Source organism: Ixodes scapularis, unplaced genomic scaffold (genome assembly GCF_016920785.2).
Source record: "Ixodes scapularis isolate PalLabHiFi unplaced genomic scaffold, ASM1692078v2 PGA_scaffold0__279_contigs__length_252992795, whole genome shotgun sequence".
NCBI classification, from domain to species: Eukaryota; Metazoa; Arthropoda; class Arachnida; order Ixodida; family Ixodidae; genus Ixodes; species Ixodes scapularis.
Genome location: NW_024609835.1, coordinates 151,008,166 through 151,032,753, shown reverse-complemented (window position 1 = coordinate 151,032,753; position 24,588 = coordinate 151,008,166). Strand labels below are relative to the sequence as shown.

General features: G+C 44.6%; 1 protein-coding gene and 1 non-coding gene across 3 annotated transcripts in view; both read left to right on the top strand.

The window, feature by feature from the left end:
• LOC8026263 (atrial natriuretic peptide receptor 1) overlaps positions 1-24,588 on the top strand; it is a 111,427-nt gene that overhangs the window by 18,513 nt on the left and 68,326 nt on the right. The window lies entirely within an intron of this gene.
• On the top strand, positions 5,760-5,836 carry Trnap-ggg. The gene has a single exon. It is a non-coding gene; the product is annotated as a tRNA-Pro (tRNA).

The window sequence follows — 24,588 nt, the reverse complement described above, 5'->3', positions numbered from 1 at the left end:
ACTTCGCTAACCGACCAGGGCTTCCTTATCGATGGTTAGGCATTGTTCTTCGCTCGGTGCGTCACCTCCGGGGATTACGCTGTATTGGTCCTACAGCTGACCGCCATGTCCCCTGGAGCCCGAGCTGCGATCGAGCCTACTTCACATTGGATCCACAGCACGAACGGATCGTTATGCCCTCTCTCTGCTGCATCATTGCTCTAATAGGCCTGACTTCAGCGTCAACTCCCTGCATGGTTTGCGCAAGATGTCTTCTGCACCCCTCTCTGCCACGTCGTTCGGGTCGTATATCAAACGCCAACGGAAACAGTCCAACTCACTTGCTGAAGCCGCAACAATTCAACCCCTCCGTCTCCTACAGGCTGCATACCTGCATGCGACGGCTCTAGAGGGGGAGCTCTGTGGCGGTCCATCGGCCTACCAAGCCGCAGATAAAAGACGAAGACGTTAATCGTCGATACGTGCCCGGCGGCACGAGAAAATAAAAAGAACGTTTTCACCTAAGCTCGGAGTCGGTCGCATCATCTATACCGTCCTCAACATCGAACGCGCTACAAGGTTATCATTAGAGCCCTGCATATTCGCAGTAAACTAGCGGACGAGGACAAAAATGAATCAAATTTTGCGGATCGGATGTGGATGCCAGGGGTTGCGGATGCATATCGGACGTGAATATCCGCGGATCCGGATCTACATTTTTGCCGAGGCTGCCCATAAACCTGTACGACCACACAGTGTAGCGTGAATACGTGAGTGATACTATTAAGTGCATCATCGAATAATTTGCGGGACCAAATTACTCTTAAATAAAAGATGCCAATCAAGGACTAAAATGATCTTTACGTCAAAAGTTTTATTCTCGCCGAAGATCGATTTTGTGATCGTTCTATCTCGCCAAAACTGCTGTCCCTAGAAACAGTAAGAAATGCAGAACCATCAGACGTCCCGGCAAAGCGTGTTCTTGTTTAGCAGAGAAAAAGCAAAAATGTTCTTCGGTCAAAGAAAACGCAAAATGTACAAGCCACAAGAAAGCAGAAGCTTGCAAGTGGCTTCTTCGGCTACAAATGGATCGAGGAGACCGGATTCGATCCTTGAAGTGGCGGAACTTGCGCCAGCATGAGTTTTTGCACCTTATTCTTGTAGCGCAGTTCGTGCATGCCATCCCAGCATTAGTGCATCAACGGAGAAAGACTACTCATTAGCGGGTATTAATTTAAGAGAGGCTAAGCAGTCTGAATCCGTCCATGATGACGATATTCTGCTTCTTCTAACAGCATCATCAACAAGCGAAACATTGCGTGTGTGTGCGTTTTCGTTTCCTCAACTGTTGGCCCGCAATGTTTTAAATGTAATAATTGTTCCGAGCGTGCAGTTGAGGGTTTGCGTTTAAAACTGAAACCGATAGGAGGTTTTACCAGTATTGAATAGTGTAATATTTTCCCATTGGTGTACTCGCGCTTTGCCGCATGTGTAATACACGAGTTCTTTGCTTCGGTGAGTGCATTTCCTCTCTTACTTTTTTAATTGTTTGCCTAAATAAAATAACAGAATGTCACTCTTTCCTTTGTTAATCTTCATGTTTATGAAATATGCGTCTGCTTGACGCGCCTGCTTGTCGCATATTTTTTTCAATTTTTCCTTTTACAAAGCAAAAAGGGAAAAAAATATGAAATTTCCTTCCTTTTGACTTTATTTTCTGGGCAGGATGTCAGTGTCATGGACTCCCAAGACGATTTTATAACTGCGACCATATTTTCAGCAATGCAAAGTGTCTCTGGAAGAATGAACGCTTATTTTATAAATATGATACTACAGAATACGGACAAAATGACTTTCATCGTATTCTGACATGAAAAGTTCGTTGTACAAAGGTGAGCAGACAGCTTTTGGGGTATCATCCAGATGCTTTGTTTTTTATTTTGTGTTTTATTTGAATATACCCATGATTTTATAATGTAAAATAAATGTGCTAATTGAGGGTGGAATGCGGTTTCGAATATTGTGGATGCGGTTCGAGTGCGGATACAAAGTCTGCGGATGCAAATTGAATATGGGTGATCAAACTGTTGTCCGCGCAGGGCTCAAGTTATGATTACAATGCAATTAATGCAAGGGTGCAAGTGATCTAAAAAAGAAGAACAATAATAATCCGTGGAGAGGAGGAACAAGTCGGACAAAGGACGAATACCAATCTTCAAACACACCTAGGTGACTGGCTCGCGACTAAAAAAAGCTGCCTGGTTTGGAAATCAAACAAGGGACCTTTCAATTTCTAGTGGAGCGGCCTGTCAACTGAGCCAACCAGCAGTTAGACATCAGTAGAGCAGAGGGACTTTAATAGCTGCCACCAGCTTAGCACCAACAAGAATGAACGGCTTGCATTTTAAGGTTATGATGATAACGCAGATAATGCAAAGGTACCAGCGAGCTGGAAAACAATGGCGATAATAATCCCTCGAGAAGAGCAACAAGTGGGACAAAGACCAAACACAAATCTCCAAACAGAGCAAGTTGACTGGTGCGCGACTGAAAAAACTCCACCAGGCCCTGGTATCAAACCAGTAGCTTCTCCATTTCCAGTGGAGCACGCTCTACAAACTGAGCTAACCAGAACCAGAACTGAGCTAACCAGTCTAACACCAACAAGGGTGAACTGCTTGCATTTTTATGTTATGATGGTAATGCCAGTAATTCAAAGATGCAAGCAAATATAATAATTCCTGCAGAATGGGAACAACAGGTACAAAGGAGAAACGCAAATCTCCAAACACAGCTAGGTGACTGGTGCGCGAGCAAAAACATTCGCACGGTTCAGGTATCGAACAAGGGACCTCTCAATTTCCACTGGAGCGAACTGAGCAAACCAGGAGGTAGACATCAGTAGAGCAAACTGTTTTTAACAGCTGCCACCAGTCGAACACCAACAATGATGGACGGCTTGCATTTTAAGGTTAAGATGATAATGCAATTAATGCGAAAACTGAAGTGAGCCGGAAAATATTGATTATGATAATCCCTGAAAAGGGGGAACAGAGGGGACAAAGGACAAACTCGTCTTCAAACACAACTAGGTGACTGTTGCGCGACTGAAAAAATCCCCCTGGTCCTGGTATCGAACCAGGGACTCTACTGACGTCTAGCTCCTGGTTAGCTCAGTTAGTAGAGCGCTTCACTGAAAATGGAGAAGTTCCTGGTTAGGTATAAGGACCAGGCGGACTTTCTCAGTCGCGCACCAGTAGCCTAGCTGTGTTTAAAGATTTGTGTTTTTCCTCTGTACCCTTTGTTCTCCTTCACCAGGGATTATTACCGTTATTAATTTCCAGTTGGCTTGCACCTTTGCATTAAATGCATTATCATCATTGACCATGGGGTCAGTTTAGTCAAAACCTCGCTACAAGACTGACAAGGAAACTCCGCGTATTTACAAGAAAAGACATTAGAATAACAGGACTAAGTAGACCAAGGTAATATTAGAAAAATAACAAATTGCTTTGACCTGAATATGAGATGTCATAGTGTGAGATAAAAAGTATAAACGTAAAATACCACAACCTTGTCGCCACAAAAAAAAAAAAAAATTCAATGGATAATTTTAAGAACAAATGCGCTGGCGTAGAACTTTTTATAAAGAGAAATTGGGAGTTCCAATACGGTAAAACTTTCCAGATACAACAAAGGGAGAGACACAAGCCCGTCCTAAACAGTGTTATTGAAGACTAGGTGATTTTCTGTGTCACCTTTGAGTGGTATCACTGCGTTACAATGGGGATTGGCGAAACGTGATGTTAGAAAATTGGAACTAAAAAAAAATATTAACCTCTCTCGTAGCAGGTTTATTTCTGATATAACCGACTGGCAGTATGTTGCGTGTTTACACTCTTGCCTTGCCCTAGCGCTTCTTTTACTTGTTTGCTTTGCCCACGCGGTGCTTCCAATCCCACCTCTACAGTGGAAGCCGTTCTAAGTTTTTATAATGCAACACCACAACATAAAATGCTGCGGAGCACGTGCAGCTGTAGTGTGGTCATTTGTGTACCAGAGCTTCTTTTTATCATAGAAGGTAAAACAAATATATTTACATCGAATTGGATGCGGGTAAACTACACACGGAGGACCGCACACGTATTAAGAAAGCCAGTTTTATATATTCAAAGCAAACCTACACGGCGGCTCTAAGGTTACCTCTGCCTGATTCTGTGCTTGAAGTAATGACTTATCGAAAATTCAAAACCGGAGAATTTACGCCCAACAGTTTCCGAGTCGCCCGTTACATCGAAGCTCTGAGACTTCACTGCGAGGCGGGCCTGTCTCCTGCTGCACAGGCTGACAGAATAGCTGTTTGCACTTTTCTGGTGAGCACATAGCTTGTCAATCGTGTCGATCAACAGAGTTCACCTAGCAAAATACAATGCCCGAAGAGGTGGTTTGAGCCGAAAAGGCCACTCGCGCAGGGAACATGAACAGAACGTTTTGCCTGCTCATTGATCATGCTCAGATCGCGTTTTCAAGACAGACCGTCCTTTGCTCTCATAATTCGTCAAGGGCTTTGTGTAAATCACTTTGTTCGGCCCACTGCGAGCTATGCCAACACTACCTAGAATAATCAACGCCTGTGCACAAGAAGGTTTGACGTCATACCAGTGAGATCGAGAGAAGACGCAGATTGAATACGGGTGTTGGGTCAGTGCTCGGCTGGGCATTGTGTCCAATCAACGCGTCGAAGAACGCTGGGTGTCGGGCTCGAGTCCAATTGCTGAGTTGGAGCCATCCCACTGTGACGACCTTCCACGGAGGAAGAGTGGGGCGTTAGGAGGACGTCATTGTTCTAGATGATGCTGGCTAAGCGCGAATGTAAACGTACCGGTATTTATTTTGTGATACGCTGTTAACAGAGCTATGCGTCTACGTGCCGAAAGACGGCCCAGAAAGTCAATCAGCGACCTAAAGACTTACTTTCACCCGAAAATGACGTCGGTGCTGGGACATTGGGCATGGCATTTTATGACTACGCAATTCTTTGCTTTAGGCTTCACTGCAGACGGCACCTTCAAGTAAAAACGTGCAACTCTACTTGTCATTTGCTATGTTCCCTTCGTTTATCGCAACGATCAGCGCAACGAGTTAGAGCTCAACAAAAATATAGAAGCACTGATCTTTTTTTTTTTTACAGGATTAAAGAATTTCATCAAATACACTTTTCTAACTAATTTAGCACTGAACGTGTTGAGACAGTTCATCAAGTTTCCAAGGTAGGGAGCATACGTTTATTTGCTTGTCAGGAAAATGATCTCTGTAAGATGCTTTGTGCTCCAGCTGTTGATTGTTGATCGGTCGCACCTTCCTTCTTGATATAAACACATATAACAATCAGAACCGCGTTATCCTCAATACAACAAAAAAGGCATTGTTTTTTAACTTGATCTTGATAGTTATATTACTCTGTATAGAGTTCAAAGGATGGCGCAGGTATCGGTGTAATTTAGTTCGTGCATCGTACCCCAGCAGCATTATTCGACCACCGCATTTTAACACTTTGAACGTAGACAAACTTAAAAGTGAACATTTTCAAATTTGTCTATGTGAGTACTCGTTGCACCTACCCGCACACTGGTTAAAAGCTCACGTCACAGTCCTCGGGACTCGATAATCCTAGTCTCAATTCACGCTCTGGCCCATTGTAATAAGGGCGAGCACTGCACCGTCGTGCGTTCGTGTACTCGCTTATCCGAGATCCGTATTGAAGACTACTGACGCCTAACTCCTGCCTAGCTCAGTTGGTAAAGCGCTCCACTGGGAATGAAGAGGTCCCGGGTTCGATACCCGGACCAGGCGGGTTTTTTCAGTCGCGCACCAGTCACTTAGCTGTGTTTGGAGATTTATGTTTGTCCTTTGTACCCCTTGTCCACCTTCGCCAGGGCTTATTTTCGTCAGTCTTGTCCGGCTCGCTTGCACATTTGCATTTAATTGCCTTATAAGCACTGACCAAACTGCTCCCTGCAGCCTTGGACTCGTGGCGCCAATTTTAAAGCCATGGCGATATTTCATCGTATACGCGTTCAGAATGCCCAGTTCGATTTGGAGTAAGTTCATTAACAACGAGTTCTAAAGACGATTTCATGCATATTCTTAAGATACCCTAACTTTGTTCAAATATATTCTAAAAAAAAATTAAAAGTGAGTTTCTAATTTACGACGCTTTATTTTCGGTGCATCTTCTCGCATGTCCAAATGTCAGGTTACGATTTTTGAGCCCTTGGAAAATAGACCATAAACTTTTATAGCTTGAAATGTTACACTATTGATGTGATATTCTGACGTAGGTTCGGAAGCAATATAAGCGTTAAAATGACCAGGGTCAAGTTCGGCGCTAACTTTTTATTTTAGTTGTAGAACTTGATATATCTTAGTATGTTCTTAATTTTTTTCGATATTCGCAAAAACTGATCAGAAAGGCAGCAAGCAGACGAACACAAATCGGCCGCCGCCAATGTCAAATTTTTTCAAGGATTGTGCACAAAAAAGGCACTGTTTTTTTTAATTTTATATAGTCATTTAATATTGTTCCACCCAAGAATTAATCACATCAATCATTTACATTAATAGTTTTCAATTAAAAAAATGTTAGGCTACATCTGTAAATATTGTCAATACGCTTGTTGATTCTTGCTACAATAAAATTGTGATATATTTTTTTATTTTCTTCATAATTTCATTCCCAACAATTTTAGACCCTGTACACGGAAGAATTGTCGATAAATGCTGTCTCATCCAAAAGGTCAGTCCTTCTGGACTTTGGTATCAAAAGATTAAGCTTGGTTGCTAGGTTTGCCTGCATCCTTTTAACCGGGAGTTTACATTTTTATATACAAAAAATGCCCTCATTCGCTTGTTATCGCAATCTCTTTTTTATTAAAAAAAAAGAAACACACGTGATTCACAAAGAATATAAATTAATAGCTTTATTTTCCTTTCATTTCCCTTAGACTATGCTAACAACATATACATGCCACTGAGGTCAGCGCTTTTCGTGCATTTCGTGAGCACCAGATTCTTGGCCAGAAGGAGATGTATAACGTTTTTTCTGAAGTAATTGTTTCACCTCAGGCCGTTTTTACTTTCATCATCGCGATTGGGGGTATCCATATTTTAATTGAAAACTGTGCACAAAAATCAAGAAAAGAGCACGTTCATTATGTAGAAGAGAGTTATGAGCAAGGTCATCACCAACGTGATGACCTTGCGTGTCGTCTACTTCATCTTCGCGAAAATATTGTTTTTCTGGACCTCAATTATATAAAAGGTACGTAGATTTTCTTCACACCTGCAACCTCACGATAAGCTTGCCTCGCGGTACGTTTAATAAATGTCGGTCATTTATACTTGTACTTCTGGCCGACATTAATAAATGTCGGCCAGAAGTACAAGCTGTCACAAAAAACATTTACACGCTAAAATGGCTTGCAAAAATTATAATCTTGACAGATCTTGTATCAACTTTTCTCGAAAATGTCTTTCACTGGTTACATTTGTGTGTTAAAATGTTAAGTCGAAACTCCGAATAAAATAAATTAAGAAAATAAAACGAACTTTTTTTAATGGCGGAGCGGCAGCTGTCGGGGAGACACCGATCAACGGCCATGTTTCTTTGCCTTATCCAGAGATGGCACTGCAGATTACTGGACGTAAAGCTTTAGGCGCCGAGCGAAAAAGCGCGCTTTTATCCGAGTTTTGGGTTTCGAGGGATATTTGCCAAGTAAAGTTGTTTGGGTTTTCAGTTATGTTTCGTAGTGCAGAAAGTGACACGCCATAAATAATAATAAATAAAACCACCCAATGCTGCTCTAGGAATGACGTACCTTCGTCTGCGATGGTTCTTATTTCGCGCATATCCTGCTTTCGCAGTTTGACGTTCGAATGAGACACGAGAGACAGCCAGGAGTGCGCCTGAAAAAGCAGCGATTTGGTGGCTCTGAAAAGAGTCGCTGAAATCTGAACTACGGTCTTCGAGTTGCGGTCAAATGCCTCATTCACACACCGTAACCAGCTTCCAGTAGCCAGTGTGACTAGAAGGACGTATTCTTTAAAGTTTGTGTTAGAAGCCATTGGAGAGCCGTTCCGAGCGGTAAAAACATTGTATTGTTTTTGGTGCCATCACTCTCGTCTACAACATATCCATTCACAATGGAGAGTATAGGCAAATGGCAACGTTACATACTAGATCAGCTCAGCTACGGAGCTGCCCAATGATGTTGCTTTCTACGAGCAGTAGCCCCCCCCCCCCCCCCCCCCCCCCCCCCTTTCGTTCCGCGGTCCGCCACCCGTCGTTCAACGCGCCACCGTTTTGCGGACCGCTGCTATGGTGTCTGCAGTTTATTCTACGCCAAACATTAGTATTGAAGCACATCATTTTGAAAAGCCACTCAGGATGGCGCTTCAAACGATGGCAGGCGGAGTGAATGGAGATAAGTAGAGTACCCCGCTTTGCGGGAATTCCACAAGTTAGGTAACCCAATAACGTTGGCAGGTGGTAAGTATAGTAGCCGACGTTGGGTGTCCACTCTATCCACTGCACGTAGAAGGACAGAAAACACCGAGCAGCGTACCTTGAGGTTCTGGGTTCGACTGCTGGTGGCAAGTGTCCGTACGGGGTGTATATCGCGTTAATTCTGAGGAAGCGCTTGTGAAAGTTGCTTAGCTTATTTCTTATAGTAACAAATCCGATTGTGTTGACATGCCTTGCCTTATAGTATTCCCGGACGAACAGATGAACGGACAAGACACAGACAGACAGACTCTGAAAGGACTATTTTTACTTAATATTTGGGTTTATCGTTTAATCACCTTTATTTGTATGTTAACTAATTTTAGGCAAACAAAATATTAACCACTACTACAGAAATGCCGGAGCGCCTTTTTAGCAAAATAAAGGTGTCGTTTTTGTAAAAGTGAAGGTGTTTCAGGCGAGACATACATAATAGGCCAAGAAGCAACTGTTGATTCAACTCAGTAGTGAGTCTTGAGATTTTACTTACTCGCCTAATAGTAGAAGAGAGGGTTGGCTTCTACTAGTAGGCGTTGAGGAAAGAGCATGACGCGGCTTAAAATAAATATCTCATTTCATGATTTGACATTGGCACTCTTGCATAATTCACCACTCTTCCGTCCCCCACGTGGCGCCACCCAACCAGAATGCACGCGCTACAGAATTAGAAACGCCTCCTACAACTGTCGGCCCCCGACGGGCCCCGTTGGAGAGAAATGGCTGACGCGGCCGGGCTTCCGCGCTTGTGCAATATTGACGAAGGCCCCAACCGCGCAGGGTGTGCCCCGGGAATGGGCGCCGTACATGGCGAGAGATGACTTATGTATGTGGCTCTGGCAGCGAAAGTCTAGTGCAAACATGCAGCCAAGTCGGCCTCTTTCTGTGTCCCCTTGCGTGTGTATTACTTGTCGGGTTAACTTGGGATAAGAAAGAGAGTGAGAGAGAGAGAGATGCCTGCAAGCTATACTGCGATAACCTTGCCTGTCTGTCGTTGTTGTTGTTTTATGGACAAAAACAGCACATACACATCTGTTCAATGCTGAGAAGCCAAACAATCGTTTCAGAAATCTTGCATTCTACAGAATGATGCGGTTACGATTCAAAATGAGCTCATAAATTGTTTAAGTGCGGAGGTTTGAACAACACCCCGCGCGCTTTTTTACGCTCTCGTTTTCTGCCCCACGGCCCCAAGATCAAAAGTTTAGTTTTTGGCTTAGTTGCGCAAACATATGTCTCCAGATCACTATAAAAACAGCAGGTATTGTTGAGTTTGCACCAAGTGTAACATACCACAGTCAGCACTAATGCTATTCATGCCCAGAGCGACAATGGCTACTAAGTATTTGCTTACGCAATCGAGACGGAAGTTGGCCTAACCAAAGGAGCAGACAGCTGGGGCGCGAATTCTTTTGGCGTAGAGCCCCGAAGCAGTTCGCGTAAGCTACAGAGGATTTCCAAGTTATCCGTTTCTAGTTAAGTAACAGGAGGAACAGCGCAGAGAAAGACAAAAAAGGCAAACACAAAAAAGAGCGAACACGCTGAAGGGCAAACAAGGGCGCTGACTTACGACTCGTGTCTTTCTGTGCGTCGCTTTCCTTTTTATCCTTTTTTTCACTCTTGCACCTGCTACATCTTGACTAGTTAAATAACGTTGAACGGCCGTTGTATGCCAACTTGGCCTGATTGCCGCAAAGCGTGTACTTAAAGGGATACTCCACCGTTTTTTTCATTGTCTCCGATTTGCTTGAAATTTTGCTAAACTAACCAACAAACATTGCTAAAATAGTATCTCAAATATTAGGTCAAAATATTGTTTTTTCGCGAAGTTATTGAATTTACAGTTTTGGTCTTCACCATGTTTTTCAAACTGAAAGTCTCTACTGGCAACAATGAAAAAGTGACGTCAGTGGAAGGCAGGGGTTCACTCTTTGGGCTGTAGATTTTGTTTTAAACTGATTCGAAGCAGTTTCATGGTGTCAAATGAATGCTTGGGAAGCTCGCTGCAGTACCCGCGCTCCAGCACGGAACAAATGATTGGCACATTCTATTTTTTGGCTGCTTGCTCGACTGGCAAGCCTGCCTGCCGCTGACGTCACGGCACTGAAAAGTGCGGGTATATTTGAATGTTGGTTTTTGCACCATTTTCATTTGCCGATTTCACAATACCTATTATGAATTTCGCGATGCTAAATAGCATATCGGAAAGGCTAAAGGCCGGGGAGTCAGAAAATATAGTTAGTTGAGGTAGCTCAAAAAATCGGTGGAGTACCCCTTTAAGCTCAGGTCCTATCCAGGCGGTGGCGGAGAGGGGTCGACATGACAACGCGTTTAGAGGCACAACGCTGATATTAGTATTCCTACAAAATTACTGAATGCTAAAACTAATTCATTTGGCACGGAGTTGTTTTTAGCTGAAAATAGTCTATGGAGAATCTATTTTGTTTCTCATTTACTCAACAAAATGTATATACAAGTTTTTAGTTTTGACACATCAAGTATCGTGAGGCGCGCATTAACGATGTATAGAAATTCTAAGCCTAAAAGACATGATTAAGTCTAACAAACTATGAGTGCGTCTCCCCAACTTGTGTCTATAAGCACGAGCGCGTTCGTTTTTCTTAGTTTGGGCGGTGAGCATGCGCAAAAACGAAATTTGCGTTGCACGAAGCTTCTACACAGGCGTCGTGCCATAAGACGCGTCACCGCTGCGGCTTTAAAATTACCGACATCTCAGCCGGTCTTTTAAACCCATGATATTAAAGCTACGTAGACTGTTCTGCTTTTCCAAACTTTCCTATGATCAGCGCCTTACCCATGTAATCGAGCGCAGAACGTCACCTTTGCCGGACCCGAGCAACCGATTGGCTCATTTTTCTTAGAAGGTCGTATAACAAGACGTGCCCATCAGGGCGATAGCCTCCTGTTAGGTCCAAGCTGAACGTAAATTTGTAAATAGTAGGAAAATAAATGATAAAATTTCAACGTATGATCCGTAAGTTTTGCCCCCCCCCCCCCCCCAAACCCTTCCTCAATTTACAGCATCAATACGCCAGTAAGTACGGAAGTACCTTTTTGTCTTTTCGTCACAAAACAGTTAGGGTGATTTCAGATAAGATCGACCAAAGGATGGCTAGTCGACATTTTCAAATCAACTGATGTTTTTATATGTTATTGTCTAGTGTCTGGTATGAACGAATCCAAACTTAGTTTTGACTAGAAAAAATACTTGGGGACAGGAAAAATCGTAAGGCATGAGGTGGTGGACAGTTGCATTAACGCGCACTGATGGAGGGGGCCAGTTTGAGAGTGAATAACTAAAGCGATAACATTAGGAGAACTCTAATACGTTTTAGGCGCAAACTATGGGTATAGCTTGCTTGTAATATAAAGTAATCATATTTATTTAAAATTTATTTATTTTTCTAAAAATTGACAAACATGCCTGCTCGAACGACAAATGGCAAACTTTGGAGGTCTGTATCTCATGAAATAATTTAATCATTATGATATAATTTGCAGATATTATTCTACTAATATATAGCTCATATTTAAAAAATAACTAAGGTATCTGTGTGATACAATAGTTAGGATATATTTAGTCAAACATGGAAAAAAAATCAAACAAAGAAAAATTCCGATGCGAATAAAAAAAAAACACCACCCTCGATTTTTTTTAAATTTGGGTAACCTGTTATACTCTATTTCGGCATTCATTTCCATTAAAAACATGTTGCATCGTTTTATTGAGAAAGAAGATACAACTCCCCAAAGTAGGGTCCTTTTTCAAAGCCTACACTTAGCAGTGTTTTATACAAGAACTGACTCTGAGTTCCAGTTTCATGAAACCAACACACATCTTTTATATATTTTTATTCAGATGAGACCAATGATAACTAAAGAAATCGTTCACACACTTAAATTAAGGAGAAACTACTGTGTACAAAGAGGTATCATATTACGGACTAGTCATCCGAGAAAAGATCATGCAGCCATCGGCCACTAGGAACTTTGTTTACTTTATTCTCCTGCGACACTATATGCTATTCCCTCTTCCGCTCTACCTTCATCTCTCTCTCTCTCTCTCTCATATATATCCCTGATATATATCCAGAACAAAAACATGTTCAAGCATTCCCTTTCTGCGTGGTAGTGTTCTGTGGCTAGCAAAAATCATTCCCTCGCTAAGCTCACGATTATGGCAAAATAGTTGCCGGAAACCGCAGACGACACTCGTCGCTAGTTCTGGCAAAACGGCCGATACAATCTTTTTTTCGCATTTCCCCGCTCGCTGTCAAGGACAAGGGGGTTCGCTTCAACCAGCAAAACATGGCCGCCGACGCCTGTTTACTGAGCAGTCATGCCTGTCTCCATCTCACTCGCTGGCGTCACGGGCGATAATATCAGGCACAAAGGGGCACACCAACCGGCAGCATTATCCCCAAATACTCGAGCCTCGCGTAAATACATAGAGTGTAAACGCTGTCGCCATGTTATCGTAGTAAGACCGCCCCCCCCCCCTCCCCCAACGGGGGACTGCAGTACGCGACGGCGTACTAACACAACGGCGACGATATCGACATCGCGGGCTCCGAATTTTCCCATAGTTCTACTCCACGGGCATTTCTCGAAACGCTTGATATTGTGTACGCCCGCCTGGAAGGATTTCAGGCGCGTAGTTAAGATAAGGCGGCTCTCCGCGGCAAAAGAAAGCAATTTCACAAAAGCTTAAAAGCGGCGGCGACGCGTGTGCGGTGAACGCTTGTAGTTTTGGTGTAGACAGGGTGTGTGTGTTCTCGTTGATGACACCAGCCGGCGATAAGGCACTGCAGGCGGTAGCTCAGTACAGCAAGGGCTAATCCGAGTGACCATCAACGTAACCCCACCGCCAACCCCTCACGAACTGGTCGCCGACATGGCTCAGGCTGTGTCATGAACCACGTGGTAGAAGCTCGGGTGCTTTCATATCAGCGCGTGGAGGGACGACAGTGCGATTCCAAAAAATCTTTTTCAAAGGCCGCTGACCACAATTTTTTGTCTGGAGACTTTCCCTCTTTCTTCCTTTGACGTGGATCAAGCTTTGCCGACAGCCTCAGTTGTGACCTCTCTTTTCAAAAGTACGTTCGCAGTGAGTGGTTATTTTCTGCATCTGGACATGGGAAAAATGCATGTGACGGAGTTGGCGGACTCGTGAAGCACCAGGCCACGCTGAACAACCTGAGAGAACGTTCAGTAAGCGCAATTCAGACGGCCAGGACAATGGTGAGCGTTCTATCAAAGAAACTGAAAGGCGTGCATCTTGCATATCTGGACGAAAATGAGGTTGTTCGGTATCGTGAACAAAAAAAAGAAGAGTGGCTCACGGTGCGCGCCTTCCCTGGCATTCAGTCTTGGCACGCGTGGCGGCTCAGCAAGTCATCAACAGAAGGGACCTGTGACGTATATGTAGCACGGACAGTCGGATCGGCTTGGAAGCAACTTTATTAAATGGGTACAGCGAGGAAAACCTTAGCGTAAAGTGCCGAATTTGATTTCCCAAGGACTGCTCATTTTGAATGCAGGGACATCTTATTTATCACATTTTTCTTCACGGGGTATTTAACCTACTGTTTTTGTTGGTGGTTACTAATAATTTTTATCTGATCACTATAAAAAAAATCCCAAAAGGTTATCCTCGAGCAGGATAAAATATAACGGCTTGCCACGATTCATTCATACACCGAGGGCATCGAAGCTGCTCCAGTTAGGCACTATGGCATCCGTCACCTGAAATTGTTTGTAATCGTAAATACACAGCCAACCTAAATATCTTACTATTATATCTTTGTTTTTGTGTGTGGAAGTAAAGTTATTTATTTTACTCTAGATGTAAAATATACCGGAAGGTACAACTTCACACTGCATCATCTTTTCTCAAATCATTAGTCTCTAATATGATACCACTTTGTACGCTTATGTAAAATGCTGTATATAGTTTCTCCTCCCTTTTACTGTGTGACCGATCGCTCTTTTTATCAATGATCTCATCTGAATAAATGTATATAAAAGATTTGTGCAAGTTTCATGAAACTGGAACTCAGAGTCACTTCCTGTATAGGACACTGCTAAGTGTAGGCTTTGAAAAAGGACCCTAATTTGGGGAGTTGTTTCTTCTTTCACAGTGCAATGATGCAACATGTTTTTAATAGAAATGAATGCCGAAATAGAGTATAAGAGGGTACCCAAATTTTAAAAAAATCGAAGGTGGTGTTTTTTTTTATTCGCATTGGAATTTTTCTTTGTTTGATTTGTTTCCCATGTTTGCCTAAATATATTGTCACTATTGTGTCACTCAGATACCTTATTTATTTTTTCAATAATAGCCATATATTAGTAAAATAATGTCTGCAAGTTATGTAATAATGAATAAATTATTTCATGAGATACAGATTTCCAAAGTTTGCCATTTGTCGTTCGAGCAGGCATGTTTGGCAATTTTTAGAAAACTAAATAAATTTTTAATAAATATTATTACTTTATATTACAAACACGTTGTACCCATAGTTTGCTTGTAAAAAGTTTTAACATTCTCCTAAATTTATTGTTTTAATTATTCACTTTCAAACTTGCCCCCTCCATCAGTGCGCGTTATTGCAACTGTCCACCTCTCCCTGCCTTACGATTTTTCTTGTCTCCAAATTTTTTTTCTGGTCAAAACTAAGTGTGGATTCGTTTATACCAGACACTAGACAATGTCATATAAAAACATCAGTCGATTTAAAAATGTCGACCAGCCACCCTTTGGTCGATCTTATCTGAAATCACCCAGGACCCCATCACCGCACTTCTTTCAGAAAACAGAACTCCGCCTTATGCCCTTTATGCCTCGGCTCATTGGGCATTCGTGAAGAGTTGTTTCCTTTAGGCGGAGCCTCTCTTGTAGGTTCACTTTTCTGTTTAGTTGCAAGATTTTATACATATACAGCTCGCTCGCCCCCCCCCCCCCCCCCCCTTTTCCACCAAAAAGTATATATATATAAATTATAGACATATAGTTTGCTAATCCTAGATTTCAAATAATATTTTTAAAACCAAAAAAAAAAAAATCTATCGCTTTTCCACGCCCAACACAAGAAGAAAGAGCACTCGGTTACGCAGTTTCAAACTGGAAACATTTTACTTTTTTTTATTTCTGCTTGCAGAACGATGCACCTCGCGATTGTCATGCATCGCTGCCGCAGCGTTAATACGTCAGGATGTGTTTTCCAAGAAAGCTCGTTTATCTTCGCCATGTTCTTTCTCGGAAAGAGTTGAGCACGTTGGTTACACATGTTTAGGAGACACCAGCTGAACAACCCAAGCACACAAATGTAAGAAGGACGAGAGAGACGCATTCAACCGCTGGACTACCGACTGAAATTTAATGAAACATTTCATCTTCATCGCCAGGCTAGGATCAATCATACCTAGCTTGCTTCACTTCTTCCTCTTTTTCCTCATTATTAAACTAAGGCATCTTCCTCGTCTGTCTACTTGTGGGCGGTACTTCCCCTCGCAAGAACGTTCTCTCTTCTCTGGTTAAGGTCACAGAGGGTAAACTAACACACATGTCCCCTTTCTCTTGTATGTTTAAACTTCTAAAACCTCGCGTGCAAACCGGTTTCGATGGTGCCCCATGACGATAACTTTGTCTAGGTTCGCCTTGCACTTGCAGTCGCGGCAATGTAGGGCTAAGTGACCTGCTGCCGTCAAGGTCTTCAAGCTATTGGCGTGTTCCCGAGTCCTATCATTTATACAACGCCCGGTCTGGCCGATGTAACAGCGGCCGCATGTCAGGGGTATGTGGTATATAACCTCCTTGTCGCACTGGGCATAAACCGTCCTGTGATTGGTGCCACAAACCTTGCTGTTGCTGGTTTGCCCTTGATTAACCATGCGGCACAACGAATAGGCCTTATTGGGCGCCGAACACAGCACTTGTACCTCATGTCGATTGGCCATCTTTTTTAACCTATGCGTAATCCCATGAATATATGGAACAACCACAAACGGTCTACTTTTCTTCTTTTGCTGTGTGGAAGGGTCGTTGCGTCCGCAAGTCGTCTTGATGGTCCGGCAAATTCTTTCGCACACGGAGGCAAATGAGGAAATCATCGACGTACCTAAATATCGCCGCGATTCTTGGATCTTTAATACTTTCTTGGATGGCACGCCCGCACGCTCCGAGAAAAACTTCACACAGATACGGGGCCACTTTGGATCCTATGCATACGCCGCTTCTCTGCACGTAATGGCGATCTTGGTAGGCTACCACCGTGGCTGATAGGTAATAGCCCAAAAGTTCTAAGAAGGTATCTACTTGCATCCCTGCCGCATTCTGGAATGACGTGAGGCCTTGATCTTCTATGTTTGACCGAAGAACTTGTAGTAGACGTGCATGCGGGAGGGAGTAGTACATACCTTGAACGTCCACGGAAAACCCAGAAACGATGATGTTCCCTTTTTCTTTAAGAAAAGAAATCACATTTTCAGAATTGGAAATCCGGAAAGGGTCTTGCATCAAAACAAGGTTGATATTTTCGGTGAGAAATTTGGACACGCACGCTTGCCACGTGTTCCTCTCCGAAATAATTGCCCGGAACGGACTTCCCTCTTTGTGCGTTTTGACGGAGAAGAACACAAGCTTAGGCGCAATGGCATATTTTGGTCCGTGCCCCAAAACATGTTTAGCCCGCGCAGTTAGATCAAAATCCCCAATTAAATGGGGTGGAGACAATTTTGGATTCGCTTGGTTTTGGCGATGTAAGGACAGATGACGACGCCATATCGGAAGAAAGCGTGAAACCCAAAGGAAGTTTGTAGTATCGTTGGTTGTCCTCAGGTAAAAGGAAAAGGCAGAGTGGTTTGGGCATTTGACACGTAAAACGTCAGTAAGAAGACGCACCTGCCGCCATTTTTCAGACCTGAGTATTTTCGAAACCCGCTGGGCGTGTCCCTGCGATGGCTGAACCGCTCCGAAGAAAGCCTGCACATCCTCCAGTTTTGGGGCACGGACCAAAATATGCCATTGCGCCTAAGCTTGTGTTCTTCTCCGTCAAAACGCACAAAGAGGGAAGTCCGTTCCGGGCAATTATTTCGGAGAGGAACACGTGGCAAGCTTGCGTGTCCAAATTTCTCACCGAAAAGATCAATCTTGTTTTGATGCAAGACCCTTTCCGGATTTCCAATTCTGAAAATGTGATTTCTTTTCTTAAAGAAAAAGGGAACATCATCGTTTCTGGGTTTTCCGTGGACGTTTAAGATATGTACTACTCCATCCCGCATATACGTCTACTACAAGTTCTTCGGTCATAGAAGATCAAGGCCTCACGTCATTCCAGAATGCGGCAGGGATGCAAGTAGATACCTTCTTAGAACTTTTGGGCTATTACCTATCAGCCACGGTGGTAGCCTACCAAGATCGCCACTACGTGCAGAGAAGCGGCGTATGCATAGGATCCAAAGTGACCCCGTATCTGTGTGAAGTTTTTCTCGGAGCGTGCGGGCGTGCCATCCAAGAAAGTATTAAAGATCCAAGAATAGCGGCGATATTTAGGTATGTCGATGATTTCCCCATTTTATGCACTACAGAAGTTGACGATCATATCGACGGGTGCCTCAACAACATCCTGAGGAGTTTTCAGCACTCATGTATGGGGCTCGCTTTCACGCATGAGCTTCCAGAGAGGAAAATCATCAAGTTTCTGGATTTGGTCTTGGAGTTCAGAGCAGAACATGTTTGCTGGAGATACCAAGCCCGTTCAGGCAAAGGGTTTCTCCCCTTCTCGTCGCAGCATTCAAAAACTGTTAAGCAGGCGGTAGCTTCCACAGCCCTGTTTTCTAGCCTGAAGAAATCCTGTGAGCATCAGCTCTCCCGAAGCTTTGAGTTGCAAATATCCAGACTCGAAAACGCGGGCTACCCGCGACATGTAATTGCCTCCGTGTGCGAAAGAATTTGCCGCACCATCAAGACGACTTGCGGACGCAACGACCCTTCCACACAGCAAAAGAAGAAAAGTAGACCGTTTGTGGTTGTTCCATATATTCATGGGATTACGCATAGGTTAAAAAAGATGGCCAATCGACATGAGGTACAAGTGCTGTGTTCGGCGCCCAATAAGGCCTATTCGTTGTGCCGCAGGGTTAATCAAGGGCAAACCAGCAACAGCTAGGTTTGTGGCACCAATCACAGGACGGTTTATGCCCAGTGCGACAAGGAGGTTATATACCACATACCCCTGACATGCGGCCGCTGTTACATCGGCCAGACCGGGCGTTGTATAAATGATAGGACTGGGGAACATGCCAATAGCTTGAAGACCTTGACGGCAGCAGGTCACTTAGCCCTACATTGCCGCGACTGCAAGTGCAAGGCGAACCTAGACAAAGTTACCGTCATGGGGCACCATCGAAACCGGTTTGCACGCGAGGTTTTAGAAGTTTTAACATACAAGAGAAAGGGGACATGTGTGTTAGTTTACCCTCTGTGACCTTAACCAGAGAAGAGAGAACGTTCTTGCGAGGGGAAGTACCGCCCACAAGTAGACAGACGAGGAAGATGCCTTAGTTTAATAATGAGGAAAAAGAGGAAGAAGTGAAGCAAGCTAGGTATGATTGATCCTAGCCTGGCGATGAAGATGAAGTGTTTCATTAAATTTCAGTTGGTAGTCCAGCGGTTGAATGCGTCTCTCTCGTCCTTCTTACATTTGTGTGCTTGGGTTGTTCAGCTGGTGTCTCCTAAATATGTGTAACCAACGTGCTAAACTCTTTCCGGTGGTTAGTTTACTTTCTAGTTACCTGAGCTCTTTCATGTCCAATTTTCACCTCATCGATTCGGCGGGACTAAGCCTCCTCATTGCAACCAACATCTGCCAAGCCAGATTGCTCACACGCTGCATACAAAAGAAAATCATACTGGAGGATGTGCAGGCTTTCTTCGGAGCGGTTCAGCCATCGCAGGGACACGCCCAGCGGGTTTCGAAAATACTCAGGTGAAAAATGGCGGCAGGTGCGTCTTCTTACTGACGCTTTACGTGTCAAATGCCCAAACCACTCTGCCTTTTCCTTTTACCTGAGGACGACAAACGATACTACAAACTTCCTTTGGGTTTCACGCTTTCTTCCGATATGGCGTCGTCATCTGTCCTTACATTGCCAAAACCAAGCGAATCCAAAATTGTCTCCACCCCATTTAATTGGGGATTTTGATCTAACTGCGCGGGCTAAACATGTTTTGGGGCACGGACCAAAATATGCCATTGCGCCTAAGCTTGTATTCTTCTCCGTCAAAACGCACAAAGAGGGAAGTCCGTTCCGGGCAATTATTTCGGAGAGGAACACGTGGCAAGCTTGCGTGTCCAAATTTCTCACCGAAAAGATCAACCTTGTTTTGATGCAAGACCCTTTCCGGATTTCCAATTCTGAAAATGTGATTTCTTTTCTTAAAGAAAAAGGGAACATCATCGTTTCTGGGTTTTCCGTGGACGTTCAAGGTATGTACTACTCCCTCCCGCATGCACGTCTACTACAAGTTCTTCGGTCAAACATAGAAGATCAAGGCCTCACGTCATTCCAGAATGCGGCAGGGATGCAAGTAGATACCTTCTTAGAACTTTTGGGCTATTACCTATCAGCCACGGTGGTAGCCTACCAAGATCGCCACTACGTGCAGAGAAGCGGCGTATGCATAGGATCCAAAGTGGCACCGTATCTGTGTGAAGTTTTTCTCGGAGCGTGCGGGCGTGCCATCCAAGAAAGTATTAAAGATCCAAGAATCGCGGCGATATTTAGGTATGTCGATGATTTCCTCATTTTATGCACTACAGAAGTTGACGATCATATCGACGGGTGCCTCAACAACATCCTGAGGAGTTTTTAGCACTCATGTATGGGGCTCACTTTCACGCATGAGCTTCCAGAGAGGAAAATCATCAAGTTTCTGGATTTGGTCTTGGAGTTCAGAGCAGAACATGTTTGCTGGAGATACCAAGCCCGTTCAGGCAAAGGGTTTCTCCCCTTCTCGTTGCAGCATTCAAAAACTGTTAAGCAGGCGCTAGCTTCCACAGCCCTGTTTTCTAGCCTGAAGAAATCCTGTGAGCATCAGCTCTCCCGAAGCTTTGAGTTGCAAATATCCAGACTCGAAAACGCGGGCTACCCGCGACATGTAATTGCCTCCGTGTGCGAAAGAATTTGCCGCACCATCAAGACGACTTGCGGACGCAACGACCCTTCCACACAGCAAAAGAAGAAAAGTAGACCGTTTGTGGTTGTTCCATATATTCATGGGATTACGCATAGGTTAAAAAAGATGGCCAATCGACATGAGGTACAAGTGCTGTGTTCGGCGCCCAATAAGGCCTATTCGTTGTGCCGCAGGGTTAATCAAGGGCAAACCAGCAACAGCAAGGTTTGTGGCACCAATCACAGGACGGTTTATGCCCAGTGCGACAAGGAGGTTATATACCACATACCCCTGACATGCCGCCGCTGTTACATCGGCCAGACCGGGCGTTGTATAAATGATAGGACTCGGGAACATGCCAATAGCTTGAAGACCTTGAAGGCAGCAGGTCACTTAGCCCTACATTGCCGCGACTGCAAGTGCAAGGCGAACCTAGACAAAGTTACCGTCATGGGGCACCATCGAAACCGGTTTGCACGCGAGGTTTTAGAAGCTTTAAACATACAAGAGAAAGGGGACATGTGTGTTAGTTCACCCTCTGTGACCTTAACCAGAGAAGAGAGAACGTTCTTGCGAGGGGAAGTACCGCCCACAAGTAGACAGACGAGGAAGATGCCTTAGTTTAATAATGAGGAAAAAGAGGAAGAAGTGAAGCAAGCTAGGTATGATTGATCCTAGCCTGTCGATGAAGATAAAGTGTTTCATTAAATTTCAGTTGGTAGTCCAGCGGTTGAATGCGTCTCTCTCGTCCTTCTTACATTTGTGTGCTTGGGTTGTTCAGCTGGTGTCTCCTAAATAAGTTCTTTCTCGGCCCTGGCCGACGTTTAAACGACAACGTTTTTAGACCTGCTGCCGTTAGTCAGGGATGGAGCAAATGAGACGCCTCGCTCATGGCGAGGAGCAAATATTAGAGACGTTTGCAATTAGATGTAACGCCGAATTGGAACGCGGCTCTTGAGGTGGAGGAGGGGAGGGTACGGAGTAGAGGGTATGCACCTCCTCTCTCTCCTCTCCCTCCCCTCCAACTCGCCTGCTGCCCTCCAGTTCAGTGAAAAAATTTCGCTACATTTCCCGCTAAATTTAGCTAAAATCTCCCCGCTAAATTTAGCGGGGAAACGTTCCCGCTAAATTTAGCGGGTAATTTAGCAAACACCCTATTGAAAAAACCAGCTTAAGCTGGTCCCAGCTTCAAGCTGGGTTATTGCCCCAGCATGCCCAGCTTGGCATGCTGGTCATGCTGGTTGATCTGGTCATACTGGTCATGCTGGTTGATCTGGTCCCAGCTTCAAGCTGGGTTATTGCCCCAGGATGCCCAGTTTCGCATGCTGGTCATGCTGGTTGATCTGGTCCCAGCTTCACCCCGGGTTGTTGCCCCAGCATGCCCAGTTTGGCATGGTGGTCATGCTGGTTAAACTGGTCATGCTGGTGAACTTCCCAACCAGTTTAACCTGTTTTAATTAATACAATGGATAAACAAGCCAAGCTCTTCAGAAAAGCCAACTCGGCATCCAATTTATTATTTTCGTACTTGCGGCCGCCTCACATGAACTCAGATGCTACACATCCACGGCGCTGACACAGTACTAACCGACGCACAGACAGTGGTTCTCGGTGCAAAGCCTACAATGTTAATGAAACCAGATTGCTTATCTTTCAACACGAAAAATACTAGACACACGCCAAAAACAGGCAATAGCAAACGAAAATACTACGCGGATGACAGAAGCGAACCTGGGTCCCGCCAGTGATGGGAGCGAAGCGGCAACTTGCGTGGTCGGCTGAGGCAAGGAAATCCGTGTGGCTTAGATGGCATGGCGATACTCCCCGGCACCGCCGTCATTCTTGAGCACACACACGTTCGAAGACATGAAGCGACGCATCAGTCGGGACGTCCGACATCTTCCCGCACTGAACGGACTGGCGCTCGCTGTCTCCTCAAAACCCGCTTCGCTTGCACCGTCATTCAACTAGTCACCAAACAACGCGCACACAGCCGTCCCTTCGAAAATCTGTCCAAGATAGCCAAACGCGTCGCAAATTCTCCGTTCCTGCCACTCTCTCTCTCTTTCTCTCTCTTTTTCCGCACACAAAGGTAGCTTGCAGCGCGCCTGACGCGCCCGGTCGTCTACCAAAAACGAGAGGACAAAGAACAGGACGTGGCCTCGTTCCAGCCTAAGCCGACCTTGGCGCGCGCGCTCCCAGCAATGCCAGTTCGGCTATCTCTAGCCGACCTTGGCGTGCGCGCTCCCAGCATGACCAGCTTGACCACCACGATCATTAGTCCGACCAGATTCACTAGCTTGTCTCCCAGCATGACCAGCTTGTCTCCCAGCTTGACCACATTGGCTCCATGGAAAACCAGTTTGACCGGTTAAGACCAGACTGGCTCCCAGCTACACCAGATTGAATCTAAAACCAGATTCTAGTGAGACCATGATGGTTTTTACTTAAACCAGACTGACCAGCTTAAATTCTAGCTTGCCCAGCTTAAACCAGCTTGATTGCAAGTTAAACCAGCTTGACTACCACATTGACCAGGTTGACCAGCTTAGTTACCAGCTTAACCAGTTTGATTTTCATGCTGGTTTTTCCCCGTTAAATTTAGCGGGAAAATGCATTTTCCCGCTAAATTTAACGGGGAAATTTTTTTGCTAAATTTATCGGAGAATACTTTTTTCGCTAAATTTACCATCCTGCAACGTGCACGGTTACGCCGACGCCGACGCCGCTCAACCAAGAAACGGGCGCCTAAGAGTTATTATTACGCTGTGTCTGTACCGCAAGGAAACTATGTGGCTTGTCGGTAGCCGCCATCTTGGGTACAGGCGACCACCTTCGATGCGAGTGTGGCCCAGCGTAGCGCGGTCGCGCTTTCCAGGGAACGCCGTCAAGAGACTAAAATTAGCCGGGTGTCGAGTGTCGTCCAAAAAGAAAGCTCCTCTCGGTCCCCTGCCTCGCTTCGTTTGTCTACGCGCCGGTGGGATTGATGCCAGAATATAGTTTTGTTGAAGGCTTCGGATGCATGCGGAAATAATTCACGGCGCGTGTCCTTTCTTCTTTTTAATCTCGGGACGGTTAAAGCACAGTAATTAACGAGCTTTGTGTCAGGAAATATTACACATCCGGTGCACTAACACCTGCAGATTGGAGTTATGAACTTATATTAACGCATAATGGGTTGTGGGCTGGATTCTATGCAAAAACGAGTTACGCTGAAGCGTAACGAACAGGCATTGCACGCAGGACAAGGCTGAGTAACGGTTGATAGTGGAGCTTGTTGGTACATACTTGTATATATATTTGACAGCTTGAACCAGGGGAAGATATAGAGAAATTGAGACAGGGGAGAATAGACAGCTGACTACCAACGATTATTTAGTGGGAACTTCTTTTTCCTTGTGTGTTTTCAGACACCAACAAAAATTATTACATATTAAAACCTATTATACTAATATAATAATGCATGTTGGTAGTCAGCTGTCTATTCTCTCCTGTCTCAATTTCTCTATATCTTCCCCTGGTTCAAGCTGTCAAATATATATACAAGGACAAGGCAACACAGAGCACGAAGGCCCATAGCAGGCAAGGCATAAGCGTACATTGGATACAGAAACATAGGTCCTTTTAATTAATCATACTTAATCATAACTAGCGAGATGTACAAAGCGACGCAGCAAGAATTGAACCCGGCACCGTGTGACCCGGAATCCGACGCCTTTGCTCGTCTCCGCGGGGAGCAGATAAACGGAAAAGCAAGCAGCTGGATTAAGCATGAATTAAGCGAGCCTGCGGTTGAATTCGACTTGCGACGCGTCACTGCCTTCCGAATGACGAAGCATCATCCCACGAT